We start from the raw sequence: 17,647 nt of genomic DNA on the forward strand, positions 1-17,647 counted from the left end.
TTACATTCTAAGACAAACATGCCAAATTAAAATTAAAAGGCTGCGAGTATACGGCTTAATAATGCACAATATAACGTGGATTATTACGATCATGCGTTGATAAAGATATTTAATGTAACCTATGTTTCTACTTAAATATTGCTTTTGATGATCAGTACAATTACGTTTTGTATTTTATCCAAAAAATAAGTGTAATATAGCTAGGTGATCAGCCTGATAACAGTCTGTCAATGTCACAGTTGATGTTCTTAAGCGATACAAATGATTTCAGGAAGCTATTTTTGTTATTCAAATATGTATCCACCTTTATAAAAGATGCTATGGAGGTTAATTTGTGTCTATTATAAAAGTTTTTTTTGACACTGCATTTATTTAACTGATTTTTTTTGCATTTGAATGTTGGGTACTGTACTGACTTTTTTAACATCCAATTATGCTGACAATTTCAGTGAACAAAATTTGGTAGCGAAATGCGTGTGTTTAAAAATGTATTGTTTTAAAACTCAGAGTATAAATGATAAATAAATGATAAATGGGTTGTACTTGTATAGCGCTTTTCTACCTTCAAGGTACTCAAAGTGCTTTGACACTACTTCCACATTTACCCATTCACACACACATTCACACACTGATGGAGGGAGCTGCCATGCAAGGCGCTAACCAGCACCCATCAGGAGCAAGGGTGAAGTGTCTTGCTCAGGACACAACGGACATGACGAGGTTGGTACTAGGTGGGGATTGAACCAGGGACCCTCGGGTTGCGCACGGCCACTCTCCCACTGCGCCACGCGTATAAACGTTTTTTTTTTAATTCAGTGTATAAATATTTAGTGCAGAAAAATTTGCTGCTTCACAATGCAAGACCCACTTACGGTAAATTAAGTCTGAAGCAATCAATCCTGTCTCAGAACCAGTAAGGTGTCAAGTTTGAAGTCACGTAACCTGGTCTTGCAAAACAGCCTAAAAAAAGGCAGTTGCGTGGGTTACCTGGGCACAATACAACCTATAAACATTTTAATGCGACCTGCTGGATGTTTCCAAACTATAGAAATTATTCCAATGGTTAGATTCTGTACTTTTGAGTGACATACGGGTTACTATAGTAACCTTTAGGAACTATGTCACAGCAGCTCCACCAAGACCAGCCATGAAGCAGAGTGGGCGGGGCTTGTTTACACAGCAACAAGCTTGAGACGCGAGTGTTAGACCGAGGCAGATTTCTACAACAAAGTTTTGCAGAAAAGTGATATTATATAGAGTACCGGTATATGGACTTTTTAAAACTATTTGTGTTTGTTTCGCCATGTTTGTTGAATTTTTGTTGTTCTTGCTCGATTATAAAAGATGTCGATCAAGGAGGAGGTTGTAGAGGAGCAACGTTCATATATTTTCAATATCCAGTGTTTTATTGTTTATAGTTAATATTGCAAATCCCACATTATGTATTTTCATGTACAGTAAAAAACTAAAATTAAATTTTGTTTTTGAGACGCTCTGTTGTAACGTTTTTAGTATCAGTCATGTGAGTGTTTGTACCATCGAGTAATCAACTTTTATTTTTTTTGCGGAATCTTGGAATTTTTTCACTAATGTACAGCAACCTCCACTGTTTAAAGTGTTCATAAAAAGTATCTAAGCACAAACATGGCCTGGCTGCATGTAGTGCTGCATCACCTGCTTCTTTGCAAAACCCATATCACGTGACTTCAAAGCTGACACCTCATTGGCTGGTTCTTAATTTGTGGGTTTTGAGGCAGCAAACATTTCTGCACTGAATTTTTAAAGACCAAACTTTTACACACTGAATTTTAAAATACTGAAGTTTTAAATACAATAATGTTGCTACCAAATTGTTTCTCACTAAAATTGTCAGCATAATTTGATGTTAAAAAAATTCAGATGGAAAAAATTCAGTTCCATAAATTAATTGTCAAAAAAAATGTTGTAATAAGAGACACAAATTGACCTTCATAGATGCTACTGTGTGTTTATTTACTTTTTTTTTTTTAATAAACATGTTTCACACATTCAAACAACGTAAAGTTTTGGAGTTTGTAATAGTATTATTCCAAATTTTGATGCAAGTATGTCACGTTTACTGTAAATGAATATCGGCTCCAAATATCAGTTATCGGCTCCCTTACCCACTAATAATTGGTATCGGCCCTGAAAAAAACATATTGGTTGGTAGTGAGAAGTGGAATGAGAAGTTCTCTGCCATTTATATTTTGTAAAAGTAGCTCTCAGAAGGCAAAACATTGGAGACCTTTGGTCTAGGGTGCACCGTGCCTGTCGCCCAAAGTCAGCTGGGATAGTCTCCAGCTTACAAACAACCCTAATGAGGAAGAAGTGGTATTGAAAATGGATAAATTGATGCTGAGGGTCAATAAAAAATTAGCTGCAGGCTAAAAATGCTCTCTGGTCCAAGCGTTGCCCCTAATGGTGTAGTTTTTTACGCAGTCCTTCTCAAATAATGGGGCGGTCCCCCCTGGGCGTGTATGACCCAAGGGAACATGCTTTATCAGTATCATGCTTCAAAAAACTGCACTGCAAACCATGCTCATTGTAGCCATTAATCCTGACTTTCTCATAATGATTCATAGAAATATAAAACTGCCCAAATTGTTGCATTCATTTTTGTTTGTAGGTGAAGTGTTTTATATATTTGGCTCCTGAGTTAATGTTGCTAATCAAATTGAATGTATTATTATTTGAGTCTATTTAATTGTATTTTTCAGTATCAAATGGTCAGTCAAAAAATTTTTATAGTTTAAATAGGTATTCATTTTTTCTTAATTTCAGGCAAATGTATCTTTTCTGTTATAAACTAATAAATAAGAACGTTAGTAAAGTTGTCAGTTGATCTTGATTTATTTTGACCCTTTTTGGTTTCCTTTAATGCTAATGAGAATACAATGTTATGCAGAGGTGTACTTATACAAATTTTAATACACAATACTATTTCTAGTCTCAGCGGAGAGTGGGGCTGAGGTGCAAAATGTTTTCTTCTTCCTGGGGGAGGAAATAATTGAGAAGCACTGGTTTTAGGCAATGTCCATTAAGTAATACAGGCATATAGAAGAACAAAAATACTGTGTCATAAAGGGACAAGCGGTAGAAAATGGATGGAGCCATTAATAGTATTGTGTGCTTCATACAGTACAAGCTTAACACAATACAGTATAAGGGACAGATTTGGTCACAGCGTTGCTATGGCGACATCAAAGCAATACATTTCTGACAAAGACAACATTGAGCTAAATATTACTATAAAAAAAAATATTACAGGTTATGTTAATAAATATCGAAGAATACAAGTCAAAAAACTACAGTTTTTTGTTTTGTTTTTTTGCACAAGAACTGTGTAATTTGTTGACGCTCCCTGAGATGACGTCACAGGCTCTTGCTCGCAGGGAGACTCGGGAGAGGACCGGAGTGCCGCCTGCCTTCTTTCCGCGCTGCTCTGCACCAAATCGGGACAACGCGCTGGCTGAGCCGAGCAGCAGCGATCGTATCCGGCTAAAAAACGCAGCTGCTAATATTTGACATACAGAATATATTCGTTGTTTATCGACACAAAAATAGTCGTGTTTTTTCCCTCCTGTCTGTCGCTGGTTCGCAGTAGCCGTGCCTCTTCCCCTCCCCCCTCACGACTAAACCCCTACTTCAACCGTTCCGTTTCGCCGAGCTGACGGCGGCTACCGCGATGGCTGACGTCGACACTCGTTCTGCATCGAGTAAAGCTTCCAAACATTGTTCAGGGGAGTAACAATAACACTCGACCGAAAACACGATTATTGGCGTGTCCTTGTCGGGTAATCGGCTCTGTCAAGACAATTCCAATGTGTCGGCTGCTAACCAGTGTTACATTTAAAAGCGTCCGGCATGGCTTTAAAAAAAAAACATGACCATTGACTTAAAAAGCAATTTAAGATACGTTTTTTTTGTTTGTTTTTTGTCCTGTCCAGCTTCTCAGACAAATTATATTGTTGATGTAGACTTAGACAAACTTTAATGATCCACAAGGGAAATTGTTCCACACAGTAGCTCAGTTACAAAGGATGGAAAGGATAATGCAAGTATAAAGTACACTAAAAATGTACCGTAGTAGCAATATAAATATAACATATATGTAATATTTACATATATATACAGTATATGACATATACTGAAATATTATATTTGTATATATTATATACGATATATAACAATTACCATGTACAATATTACAGTATATGTAACAGCTGCAATGTAGATGCCCATATCGGCTGTACAAATTTACTTTACATAAGAAATGTGGAATAATTCTCTTGTTGCTTTATTTGTATTTGACATTTTTAAATGGATTTATATTATTATTTATATATTTATATTATTATTTGACAGCGGGGGAAATTGTGGGGACAAGAGGTAGATAAGACAGAAAGACGACGATAACAACAGCAAACACAACAATAACAACAACAACATCAGCAAATAGGATATGTACAAATATGATAGTAAAAGTGATAGTAAAGAAGCAGTTAGTGAAATAAATAATAATACAGAAATGACAATGGACATTATTACACTACAAATTGAGCAATACAAATACCGATAGAAATAGCACTATTGATAATGAATAATAACAATAATTAAAGTTAAAAGTTAAAGTACCAATGATTGTCACACACACACTAGGTGTGGTGAAATTAACCTCTGCATGTGACCCATCCCCTTGCTCACCCCCTGGGAGGTGAGGGGAGCAGTGAGCAGCAGCGGTGGCCATTTTGGTGATTTAACCCCCCCCAATTCCAACCCTTGATGCTGAGTGCCAAGCAGGGAGGTAACGGGTCCCATTTTTATAGTCTTTGGTATGACTCGGCCGGGGTTTTGAACTCATGACCTACCGATACTCTAACCTCTAGGTACGTAGATTTTACGGTAAAAACTGGCAGCTTCGTGGCTTGAATTTTACCATAAAAAAAACAGTGATACAATACATACATGTGATGATAACTTGAAATACAAAATAAAGCAGATAAATGGAGGGGAAGAAAGAGAATAAGACTATATTAACCTTGTAGATTGTTATAGTAACAATAGGTTAAGCTATGTCAGTGTGCCATGTGTTACCTAGTTTACCCTAGGTGTACAGCTCCACTAATGGACATTGGAGTGTTACTTTCAAAGGCAAAATTAAAGTATTGCTAGAAACATAATTTTATATGGGACTTTATTGTATTATATGCATAGTACATGTTCCAAAAAGAAAAAAAACATAAAACACCACCAGAATTAGAGATATTACAAGTCAAAGTGTAGAAGCTTAGTGTTACTACGCTCATGACTCAGTGTAACTAAACATTACCCTAAGATGAAGGCAATTGCATTTTATTGATATTTGAAATGTATTCAATGTTTATAATAGAATATTTAAATATACCAAATGTAAAAAAGGGAATAAATATTCAAAATAAGATCATTAAATGAAATCTAGTTTGGTTACGCCATCATGAGCGCAACACAAGGTTGTAACTACAATTCTAAATAAGATGTCAAAAGCAAACTGAAATCAAATACACACAGCTTAAAGATTGATCAATACCTATTTAAATTTAGTAAACACCAAAAAGTAACGCTATGAATCGCGTTTTTGGGGCATTTTTATGCTATTTCCAAGCATGTCTTTTTTATTATCGTTGGTTTTAAATGGTCAAACTAATGCATATTATATATGCAAGCCCTAGTAAACAAAAAAAAGTCATATTTATTCTGATTGTTACATTTTGAAGTACATTTGTGCAGGTGGGTGCGAATGTACCCATTACCAGAGCTGTACACCGAGGGCACCAACGTCAATATATGTTCGATGAAACGCGATCATATGCATGAGTGTATATAAGATACGTTTTAACGCGAGAAACTATTTTATTTATCAGCTCGAATCGAAGACTGGTGCTAGCCGCGCACAAGCTAACGCTAGCTTCCGCGTAATGTCGAGTGGACGCGCAAGTCTTTTGGGTGAATTCGATGCCTAAACATAAAGTTGTCCCCATAAAGAAAGTCGACATTTGGTCTCGCTAAACTTTTTTTTACATTTTTTTTAGCCCGCACTGTGAACTTCTTTGAAGCCATGTTGGGTTCCTGGTCGATTTCATCTTGAAGGGTTAGCCTGACAGCTAAAATCAGTGTGGAAAAAGACCGCTTGTCTTGTTAGCCTCGTTCAAAATGTCTCCGCGTAACCTTCACGTTCCGGACAACCGGGAGGCTAAGATACACACCGGGCAGATTATAGCGAGTATTTGCAACTTGTACGACAAGGTTATTGTAGCCGCTAAATGTGTGCTAGCCGTAGCACAACAACCACCCCCACCAATGCAGGCGGTGCTCGGCTAGCTTAGCTTAGCTTAGCTTACCTCGCAGAGGCTGCTTCCAGCAACAACGTGACAAACCGGCGACAAAGATGCGCGGACGTCTACGAGTTCATGAAGGCGATGGTAGGCAGGAATGGGAGATTTTGGTCCGGTTGTCTGTCAGAAAAGCCCCACAAACACACAAAAAAAAAATTGTCCGCGCCGCTAACAACAGGGTATGTATGGAGCCGTGTTCGTTGAACATAGGGGCGTGTCTGTCATGGAGGAAGTCTCCGCCCATGCTGCGCTCTCATTGGTCAGTTTGGGGAGGATGAAAACAAATAGAGCAGCAGTACCTTTGGTTGGTTTGTGTGCACCCGGCCTGTTTAAACATGATGGTGCGGTTATAAGTCATCCAAAATAACTGTTAAATGTATGGAAGTAGAATTGTCTCTCATCAACTTATACATATCAATATGATATCAATACATATGCATATGTATTGTAAGATAGTCAGGTTACTTCTAGACCTCCACCTCAGATCACACCTCACTCCAACCCACTTCTCCAAAGTGGGCTGGCTCAGGGTGGAGGACAGGGTAAAACAACTTGCACTGAGCCTAGTCTATAAAATCCGCTACACCTCCCTGATACTGAAGTACACCTACTCATGGGCCTAGTGCAGGGGTGTCAAACTCAAATACAGAGCGGGCCAAAATTGAAAACTGAACAAAGCCGCGGGCCAAGGTTGAACAAATTAACCTTTTAATAGGGACCCAAACAAGTTTTGCATTGAATATTGAACAAGCAAGGCTTATATAACTTTATAGTGACATGCAAAATCGAGTTTCAAATAATAATAATAATAATTCAAAAATATGGCATATCAAATAAAATTTGAATAACATTTGAATGCCGAGTCTTTTCTATTTGCAGTCTTCTGAGGTAAATATCAAAATAAACTTTTTCCACAGGCTAAAAATACATTTTAAAATAAAATAACAATAATGAATGAATCAAACATTCAAGCCTTGAAGTAGCAAGAGAAAGTGCATGAATAAAACGTTAATTATTGCTCAGTTTGCTACACTGATTTGCTTTAACACTGAATATGGAACAAGGAACGCTTATATAACTTAATAGTGCAAAATCAACTTTCAAAAAACAAACGAAAAAACATCAACGGTACATTAAATAAAATGTAAATAAAAAATGGAATGTCTTTTCTATTTGCAGCCTTCTGAGGTAAATATCAACATTAACTTGGTGGACGGGTGCAGAGTAGGGGTGTGGGGTTTAGTGGTAGCGGGGGTGTATATTGTAGCGTCCCGGAAGAGTTAGTGCTGCAAGGGGTTCTGGGTATTTGTTCTGTTGTGTTTATGTTGTGTTACGGTGCGGATGTTCTCCCGAAATGTGTTTGTCATTCTTGTTTGGTGTGGGTTCACAGTGTGGCGCATATTTGTAACAGTGTTAAAGTTGTTTATACGGCCACCCTCAGTGTGACCTGTATGGCTGTTGACCAAGTATGTATTGCATTCACTTGTGTGTGTGTAAAAGCCGCATATAGTAAGTGACTGGGCCGGCACGCGGATTGTATGGAGGAAAAGCGGGCGTGACGACATGTTGTAGAGGTCGTTGAAGGCAGTGCCTTTAAGACACATCCCCAATAATGTTGTCCGGGTGGAAATGAGGAGAATGATTTCCCCGGGAGATTTTCGGGAAGGGCACTGAAATTGGGGAATCTGCCGGGAAAATCGGGAGGGTTGGCAAGTATGAGTATTAGCGGTGAATGCGGTGTTACAGCGGCACCGCCGCTGTATAATTCCGGCGGGCCAGCTCTAATGTTAATTTGATATTGCCTCAAGGGCCAAATTTGGCCCGCGGGCCAGAGTTTGACACCCATGGCCTAGTGGTTACAGTGTCCGCCCTGAGATCGGTAGGTTGTGAGTTCAAACCCTGGCCGAGTCATACCAAAGACTATAAAAATGGGACCCATTACCTCCCTGCTTGGCATTGGGGGTTAAATCACCAAAATGATTCCCGGGCGCAGCCACCGCTGCTGCTCACTGCTCCCCTCACCTCCCAGGGGGTGATCAAGGGTGATGGGTCAAATGCAGAGAATAATTTCGCCACACCTAGTGTGTGTGTGACAATCATTGGCACTTTAACTTAACATGTTTCCTTAACGTAAATGACCGCCATAACCACAACACCAGGGGGAGCTCCATTAACCACGTTAAACCCAGATTCCGATCTAACAAAGGTCTTAACTCATTCTTCAATGCCACATCAATATGGAATGCACTCCCAACAGGTGTAAAAGAAAGGGCATCTCTATCCTCCTTCAAAACCGCACTAAAAGAACACCTCCAGTCAACCTCAACCCTTGACTAACACCCTCCCCCTTCCACATCCCACCTCCCCGGATTGTAAATAACCAAATGTAAATAATCAAATGTATATACTTGTTCTTATGCTTTCTGAACTCACTATGTTCTCTGCTCACTGTACATATCCTACCAAGTCAGACCTACACTGTTTCAATGTCTATTTCTCTGATGATATAATTGTTGATGACTGAAGTGCTGATATCAACTAAACCCTCCTCATCCCACCCCCCGGATTGTAAATATTGTACATAATGTAAATAATTCAATGCATATACAATTCTACTTCCACAGTTATAAATCATCCAAAATAACTCTTAAATGTATGGAAGTAGAATTTTCTCACATCAACTTATATATATCAGTATGATATTAATACATATGCATATATTAATAATTATACAAATACAAATGTGATATACAAATAGATAAATAATTTGTATAAATAAATGCGTATTTGTAAATATATTTTTGAGATTTGAAAATATATAAAAATAACATTTATAAATATAAAAATGTGACATACAAATAAATCAAGAGTTTGTATTGATAAATGTGTATTTGTAAATATATTTTTGAGATTTGAATATAAATATCCTGGATTTTGTATTCGTATATGTATATATTTTCAAATCTCAAAAATATATTCACAACTACATGTTTATTTATACAAATTATTTGTTTATTTGTATATCACATTTGTATTTGCATTTGTATATTTAATTATATATGCATATGTACTAATATCATATTAATAAATATACAGTATAAGTTGATGTGGGGCAGCACGGTGGAACAGGGGTTAGTGCATGTGCCTCACTATACGAAGGTCCTGAGTAGTCCTGAGTTCAATCCCGGGCTCGGGATCTTTCTGTGTGAAGTTTGCATGTTCTCCCCGTGACTCCGGCTTCCTCCCACCTCCAAAGACATGCACCTGGGGATAGGTTGATTGGCAACAATAAATTGGCCCTCGTGTGTGAATGTGAATGTGAATGTTGTCTGTCTATCTATGTTGGCCCTGTGATGAGGTGGCGACTTGTCCAGGTTGTACACCGCCTTCCGCCCGAATGCAGCTGAGATAGGCTCCAGCACCCCCCACGACTCCAAAAGGGACAAGCGGTAGAAAATGGATGGATGGATGGAAATAATTTGTATAAATAAACGTGTATTTGTAAATATATATTTGAGATTTGAAAATATATACAAGTAAAATGTATAAATATAAAAATGTGACAGAAATAAATCAAGAATTTCTATAAATAAACATCCATCTACCATCCATCTTCTTCCGCTTATCCGAGGTCGGGTTGCGGGGGCAGCAGCCTAAGCAGGGAAGCCCAGACTTCATTTATTAATACATGCATATGTACTAATATCATATTGATAAATATATAAGTTGATGTAAGACAATTCTATTTCCATAGTTATAAATCATACAAAATAACTCTTAAATGTATGGAAGTAGAATTGTCTCACATCAACTTATATATATCAGTATGATATTAATACATATGCATATATTAATAATTATCCTAATACAAATGTGATATACAAATAGTTAATAATTTGTATAAATAAACGCGTATTTGTAAATATATTTCTGAGATTTGAAAATATATAAAAATAACATTTATAAATATAGAAATGTGACATACAAATAAATCAAGAATTTGTATAGATAAACGTGTATTTGTAAATATATTTTTGAGATTTTAATATAAATATGCTTGATTTTGTATTTGTATTTGGCCGTAAGACTCTTGAACGCATCGTAATTATGCCCTCAATTCCCCCCCCCCCCCCAATGGATTAACTCGATGGAATATAAAGACAATATAACATCCATCCATAAACGTGGATGCATATATGCAAAGGTGCAATATATTTATCTGTGCAGTAATGTATTTATTTATATCTGCACCTTATTGCTCTTTTATCCTGCACTACAACGAGCTAATCGTTCTTATCTGTACTGTAAAGTTCAAATTTGAATGACAATAAAAAGGAAGTCTAAGTCTAAGTCTATATATTTCCAAATCTCAAAAATATATTTACAAATATGCGTTTATTTATACAAATTATTTATTTATTTGTATATCACATTTGTATTTGTATATTTATTAATATATGCATATGTATTAATATATTGATATATATATATATATAAGTTGATGTGAGACAATTGTACTTCCATATAGGAATGTCTCATCGACACAAAAGCAAAAAAGCAATCCACATATGCAAATTCAATACAAATACAAATACAAAATCAAGCATATTTATATTTAAATCTCAAAAATATATTTACAAATACACGTTTATTTATACAAATTCTTGATTTATTTGTATGTCACATTTTTATAATTAAAAATTGTATTTGTATATATTTTCATATCTCAAAAATATATTTACAAATACGTGTTTATTTGTATAAATTATTTATTTATTTGTATATCACATTTGTATTTCTATTTGTATATTTATTAATATATGCATATGTATTAATATCATATTGATATATATAAGTTGATGTGAGACAATTCTACTTCCATAGTTATAAATCATCCAAAATAACTCTTAAATGTGGGTATTTTGTTTCATTTATAACAAGGGTATCCAAACGTTTACAACCGAGGGCTGCACATTGAAAAGCATTTTGATTATTTTAATTTTTAAACCCAACATAGATTTCTTTTCATCTTCAGGGCTCTCAAGTTTGGCCCCCAGGTCCCGAAAATGTCTCAGTCATTAAAATGTTAGAATTAATTTTTTTGGAACATTTTTATTCAACGCTTTAATCTCTAGGTAAGGTGTGTCAAATTTGTTTCCATTGAGGGCCACAGCAGAGTTTTGATTGCCCCAACAGTGAAAAATATATGAATATAAATTAATATATATGTAATAAGTGTTTGATGTTTATTGAGTATGTCATAGCCAACTCCACCTCATACATGTAGTACATAATATACTAATAATCTCCAGTGAACAATCTTGTGCTCAATGGCAATATTATTATTTCACAAAAAATACAATTAAATGAAATTAATAAAATAAAATAAAATAAAATTAAATTAAACATATGTCAAAAGGGTAGTAGGAAGAAGTATACACTTTTTGAATCCCCCCTTTTTTACATAGTTACTTTAACATAATAATACATGTATATAAATGCCTATGCATTTGATTATTATATATGTTTGTACATACGCTTTTAGATTTAACTGTAAAAAGAAACTGGCAGTTCAGTCATAGTACTTTTCGAGTGTGCCGCGGGCCATTAAAAAAATAGGTGCATGCTGCATATGGCCCCCGGCCCGCACTTTGGACACCCCTGATTTATAGCATGTAAAATTCAGCAAAATATTAGAACCAGTTATCACAAACTACAACTACAATAAGAAAATGCCAATAAACAATTGAGTGTTTTTTAAAATTAATAATGTATTGCTACCACTCAGCCAATTAAATCTAAGGCAACCCCTAAGTCAAAGCTAATAATAAAAACATTTAGTTTTGTTTTATTATTGATTAACTAGTGTACATAGCCCAGGGCTATTAAATAATGTCCGGGGGCCAAATCCAGAGTTCTGAGTTCAGTTCAAAACTTGGGAGACAAACTTTTTGCAGCAAATTCCTAAAAACACGAGTGTGCTCCTGTTGTATAGAGGAATTTGGACCAATTTAAACACATGGTAGATCTTTGCAGTGACATTTTACTCTTGTCAGCAAACAGAGAACACTGGGGTCTAAATTTGTGATTTTCATAACTGAGGCGTTACTCAAGGCACCCCTTTAAGTCCTCTCATTTTTGGCAGTTTTTTTTTGTAATGTGATAAATATGACTAAGGTGTTGTTGTAGCTTGTTTACTTCAGATGCAATCAGTAGTCATTTGTTCAACTTCTTTAGTTATACTCGTGGTGTTCCTCAATGTTCTATTTTAGGTCCTCCCCTTTTTTTGGATCATTTGGGATAATCAACTGGTGGCCCGAGAGTTCAGTTCGGAAAACGTGTGAGAAACACACATTTTTGCAACAGATTCTCAAAGTGCTGGTATAGAGATGATCTTTGACACATTTTTTTGCAGAATGTACTTAAAACCAGCAGAGTGCTCCTGTTACCATGACAATGTAAATCAAAATCAAATGTCTACTGTAGAGGAGACTGGTTCTACGGACTACGCAAAACCCAAAACCAGTGAAGTTGGCACGTTGTGTAAATCGTAAATAAAAGCAGAATACAATGATTTGCAAATCCTTTTCAACTTATATTCAATTGAATAGACTGCAAAGACAAAATATTTAATGTTGGAACTGAGAAATGTAATTTCTTTTTTCAAATAATCATTAACTTAGAATTTAATGGCAGCAACACATTGCAAAAAAGTTGGCACAGGGGCATTTTTATTACTGTGTTACCTGGCCTTTCCTTTTAACAACACGTTTGGGAACTGAGGAGACCAATTTTTGAAGCTTTTCAGGTGGAATAATTTCCCATTCTTGCTTGATGTACAGCTTAAGTTGTTCAACAGTCTGGGGTCTCTGTTGTGGTATTTTAGGCTTCATAATGCGACAAACATTTTCAATGGGAGACAGGTCTGGACTAGACAGGCCAGTCTAGCACTCTTTTACTTCGAAGCCATGCTGTTGTAACACATTCAGAATGTGGCTTGGCATTGTCTTGCTGAAATAAGCAGGGGCGTCCATGAAAAAGACGTTGCTTGGATGGCAACATATGTTGCTCCAAAACCTGTATGGACCTTTCAGCATTCATCGTCAGACCACAGAACACTTTTCCACTTTGCATCAGTCCATCTTAAATGAGCTCGGGCCCAGCAAAGCCGGTGGCGTTTCTGGGTGTTGTTGATAAGTGACTTTGGCTTTGCAGAGTAGAGTTGTTAACTTGCACTTACAGATGTAGCGACTAACTGTAGTTACTAACAGCGGTTTTCTGAAATGTTCCTGAGCCCATGTGGTGATATCCTTTACACACTGATGTCGGTTTTTGATGCATTACCACCTGAGGGATCCACGGTCACGGGTATTGCCTCTTACGTGTAGGGATTTCTCCAGATTCTCCGAACCTTTTGATGATATTACGGACCGTAAATGGTGAAATCCCTAAATTCCTTGCAATAGCTCGTTGAGAAATGTTGTTCTTAAACTGTTCGACAATTTGCTCACGCATTTGTTCACAAAGTGGTGACCCTCGCCCCATCCTTATTTGTGAGTGACTGAGCATTTCATGGAAGCTGCTTATATACCCAATCATGGCACCCACCTGTTCCCAATTAGCCTGTTCACCTGTGGGATGTTCCAAATAAGTGTTTGATGAGCATTCCTCAACTTTCTTAGTCTTTTTTGCCACTTGTGCCAGCTTTTTTGAAACATGTTGCAGGCATCAAATTCCAAATGAGCTAATATTTGCAAAAAATAACAATGTTTCTCAGTTCGAACGTTAAATATCTTGTCTTTGCAGTCTATTCAATTGAATATAGATTGAAAAGGATTTGCAAATCATTGTATTCTGTTTTTATTTACCATTTACACAACTTGCCAACTTCACTGGTTTTGGGGTTTGTACAAAAGAAGATTTCGGTCCTAAGCTTTCTGGAAATGTGGACCTCAAAACAGTTTAGTTGAATATCCTTGCCATAGATCAAGTGATATAATTTTTTTTATATATTTAAAAGAATCAAAGACCACTTTGATATTTGATGTTTTTTGTGTAAAAAAAAAAAAAGTCTAAAAAAAGCTTGTATATATTAAATGTATTTTTTCAATTGTTGCAATTGTGTTGTTTTATCCTTCTGTGTTGGGGGCCAATAAAAATGTGTTGTTGTGGACATTTGTAAATGGGTTATACTTGTGTAGCGCTTTTCTACCTTCAAGGTACTCAAAGCGCTTTGACACTATTTCCACATTCACCGACACATTCACACACTGATAGCGGGGGCGGTCCTAACCATGACCCATCAGGAGCAAGGGTGAAGTTTCTTGCTCAAGGACACAACGGATGTGACGAAGTCGGTAGAAGGTGGGGATTGAACCAGAAACCCTCAGGTTGCTGGCACAGCCACTCTCCCAGCCGCGTCACGCCGTCCCCCGGTTAGGATTTGTGTGCCTCTTTATGCTGCCAAATATTCGGAGATGTGTTTATATAGAGAGCTGCATTTATCACGGAGTCACAGTAAATCCCAATAAAATATCTCTTAATTTTGTGTGTTATCATATCAATATCAATATCATACAATATGCAAACTCCACACAGGTGTAATTTTAGATTCAAACCACTGCAAAACTTGAATAATTATATAATCAACTTGGCAACATACTTTGCTTCCCATCCACATGTTACATTTGTTTACCTGGGGGGAAAAAAAACCAATGCTCTCAATGGCTCCAGGAATTCCACAAGTTTGGTGAATCCTTCGTCTTGTGCAATCAAAAATGGTTGGCTATCCAGGGCGATACACTCCATTATTTTTCGACTTATGGCTTTCGCCCTGGGGTGTTTTTTGCGGTATTTTGTTTTTTTCTCGGCGCAGTCTTTAAGCGACAACTGTGTGGTGCTACTTTTTTTCGGTGTTTGCCTTGCATCCATCTTCCTCTTGTATTCATCGTGTATCTCCTTGTGATTTTTGAAGAGGTGGGAGATCAAATTCCTTGTACAAACCCTGTTTCCATATGAGTTGGGAAATTGTGTTAGACGTAAATATAAACGGAATACAATGATTTGCAAATCCTTTTCAACCCATATTCAATTGAATGCACTACAAAGACAAGATATTTGATGTTCAAACTCATAAACTTTATTTTTTTTTTGAAAATAATAATTAACTTAGATTTTCATGGCTGCAACGCGTGCCAAAGTAGTTGGGAAAGGGCATGTTCACCACTGTGTTACATGGCCTTTCCTTTTAACAACACTCAGTAAACGTTTGGGAACTGAGGAGACACATTTTGTAAGCTTCTCAGGTGGAATTCTTTCCCATTCTTGCTTGATGTACAGCTTGAGTTGTTCAACAGTCCGGGGGTCTCCGTTGTGGTATTTTAGGCTTCATAATGCGCCACACATTTTCAATGGGAGACAGGTCTGGACTACAGGCAGGCCAGTCTAGTACCCGCACTCTTTTACTATGAAGCCACGTTGATGTAACACGTGGCTTGGCATTGTCTTGCTGAAATAAGCAGGGGCGTCCATGGTAACGTTGCTTGGATGGCAACATATGTTGCTCCAAAACCTGTATGTACCTTTCAGCATTAATGGCGCCTTCACAGATGTGTAAGTTACCCATGTCTTGGGCACTAATACACCCCCATACCATCACAGATGCTGGCTTTTCAACTTTGCGCCTATAATAATCCGGATGGTTCTCTTCCTCTTTGGTCCGGAGGACATGACGTCCACAGTTTCCAAAAACAATTTGAAATGCGGACTCGTCAGACCACAGAACACATTTCCACTTTTTATTAGTCCATTTTAGATGAGCTCGGGCCCAGCGAAGCCAATGGCGTTTCTGGGTGTTGTTGATAAATGGTTTTCGCCTTGCATAGGAGAGTTTTAACTTGCACTTACAGATGTAGCGACCAACTGTAGCTACTGACAGTGGGTTTCTGAAGTGTTCCTGAGCCCATGTGGTGATATCCTTTACACACTGATGTCGCTTGTTGATGCAGTACAGCCTGAGGGATCGAAGGTCACAGGCTTAGTTGCTTACGTGCAATGATTTCTCCAGATTCTCTGAACCCTTTGATGATATTACGGACCGTATATGGTGAAATCCCTAAATTCCCTGCAATAGCTGGTTGAGAAAGGTTTTTCTTAAACTGTTCAACAATTTGCTCACGCATTTGTTGACAAAGTGGTGACCCTCGCCCCATCCTTGTTTGTGAATGACTGAGCATTTCATGGAATCTACTTTTATACCCAATCATGGCACCCACCTGTTCCCAATTTGCCTGTTCACCTGTGGGATGTTCCAAATAGGTGTTTGATGAGCATTCCTCAACTTTATCAGTATTTATTGCCACCTTTCCCAACTTCTTTGTCATGTGTTGCTAGCATCAAGTTCTAAAGTTAATGAATATTTGCAAAAAAAAAAGATGTTTATCAGTTTGAACATCAAATAAGTTGTCTTTGTAGCATATTCAACTGAATATGGGTTGAAAATGATTTGCAAATCATTGTATTCCGTTTATATTTACATCTAACACAATTTCCCAACTCATATGGAAACAGGGTTTGTATTAAACGAAGAGGTCTTGGTTCCTCCTCGCCTAACCAACTCTTTGCAGTCATTGCAAATTGCCATTTTTTTTTTATCAGTCGGACCCACTTTAAAATAATCCCAAACCATAGACATGGTGTCCTTAGTCAGTCACCGAGCGAGCTCGCTTGTTAGCCACGGCTACAGCACCGGCAACAACACACGCTATGCTCGCGGCGGTTTGATGAGGTCATCAAGAGTCGCCAGTAAACCTCTCATGCTGCAGTCGTCAACTCCTGTGTTGTGTGTGGGAGAGGCGAGGGGCTGCTGACTGGGAGACGCGACTGCTCTTTACTTCTCCGCACAGCGGCGTTTTAAATAGTCATTAATTTCACCTTTTGAAACTGATACCGATAATTTCCGATATTACATTTTAAAGCATTTATCGGACATCTCTACTCTCAATAGATGATTGAACATCAAACTGTGGTTGCAAAAGTGGTTTATTAATATACATGTTACAGTGATGATGCATTATTATAGCGCAAACACAACCGAGAAACAAAATACCACAACTTATTTTAAATACACCTTCTCAGTTTAACTGCAAAATGGAGATAGTGCAGACATGAATACGTCATGAGAACAACAGGCATGACAAAAAATATCAAACATATCTCCCAAATATCATGTAAAATGATCATTTAATGTGATTTCT

General features: G+C 37.2%; 1 protein-coding gene across 1 annotated transcript in view; it reads right to left on the reverse strand.

Annotated features, from left to right (window-relative positions):
- LOC133615949 (paired amphipathic helix protein Sin3a-like) overlaps positions 1–6,629 on the reverse strand; it is a 38,042-nt gene extending 31,413 nt beyond the window's left edge. Inside the window, exon 1 of the mRNA XM_061974858.2 lies at positions 6,399–6,629. The gene's annotated coding sequence lies outside the window, so the exon portion shown is untranslated. The remainder of the gene's footprint in view (positions 1–6,398) is intronic.
- Between the last annotated feature and the right edge of the window lie 11,018 nt (positions 6,630–17,647).

This window comes from Nerophis lumbriciformis, linkage group LG15, assembly GCF_033978685.3.
Source record: "Nerophis lumbriciformis linkage group LG15, RoL_Nlum_v2.1, whole genome shotgun sequence".
Taxonomy (NCBI): Eukaryota; Metazoa; Chordata; class Actinopteri; order Syngnathiformes; family Syngnathidae; genus Nerophis; species Nerophis lumbriciformis.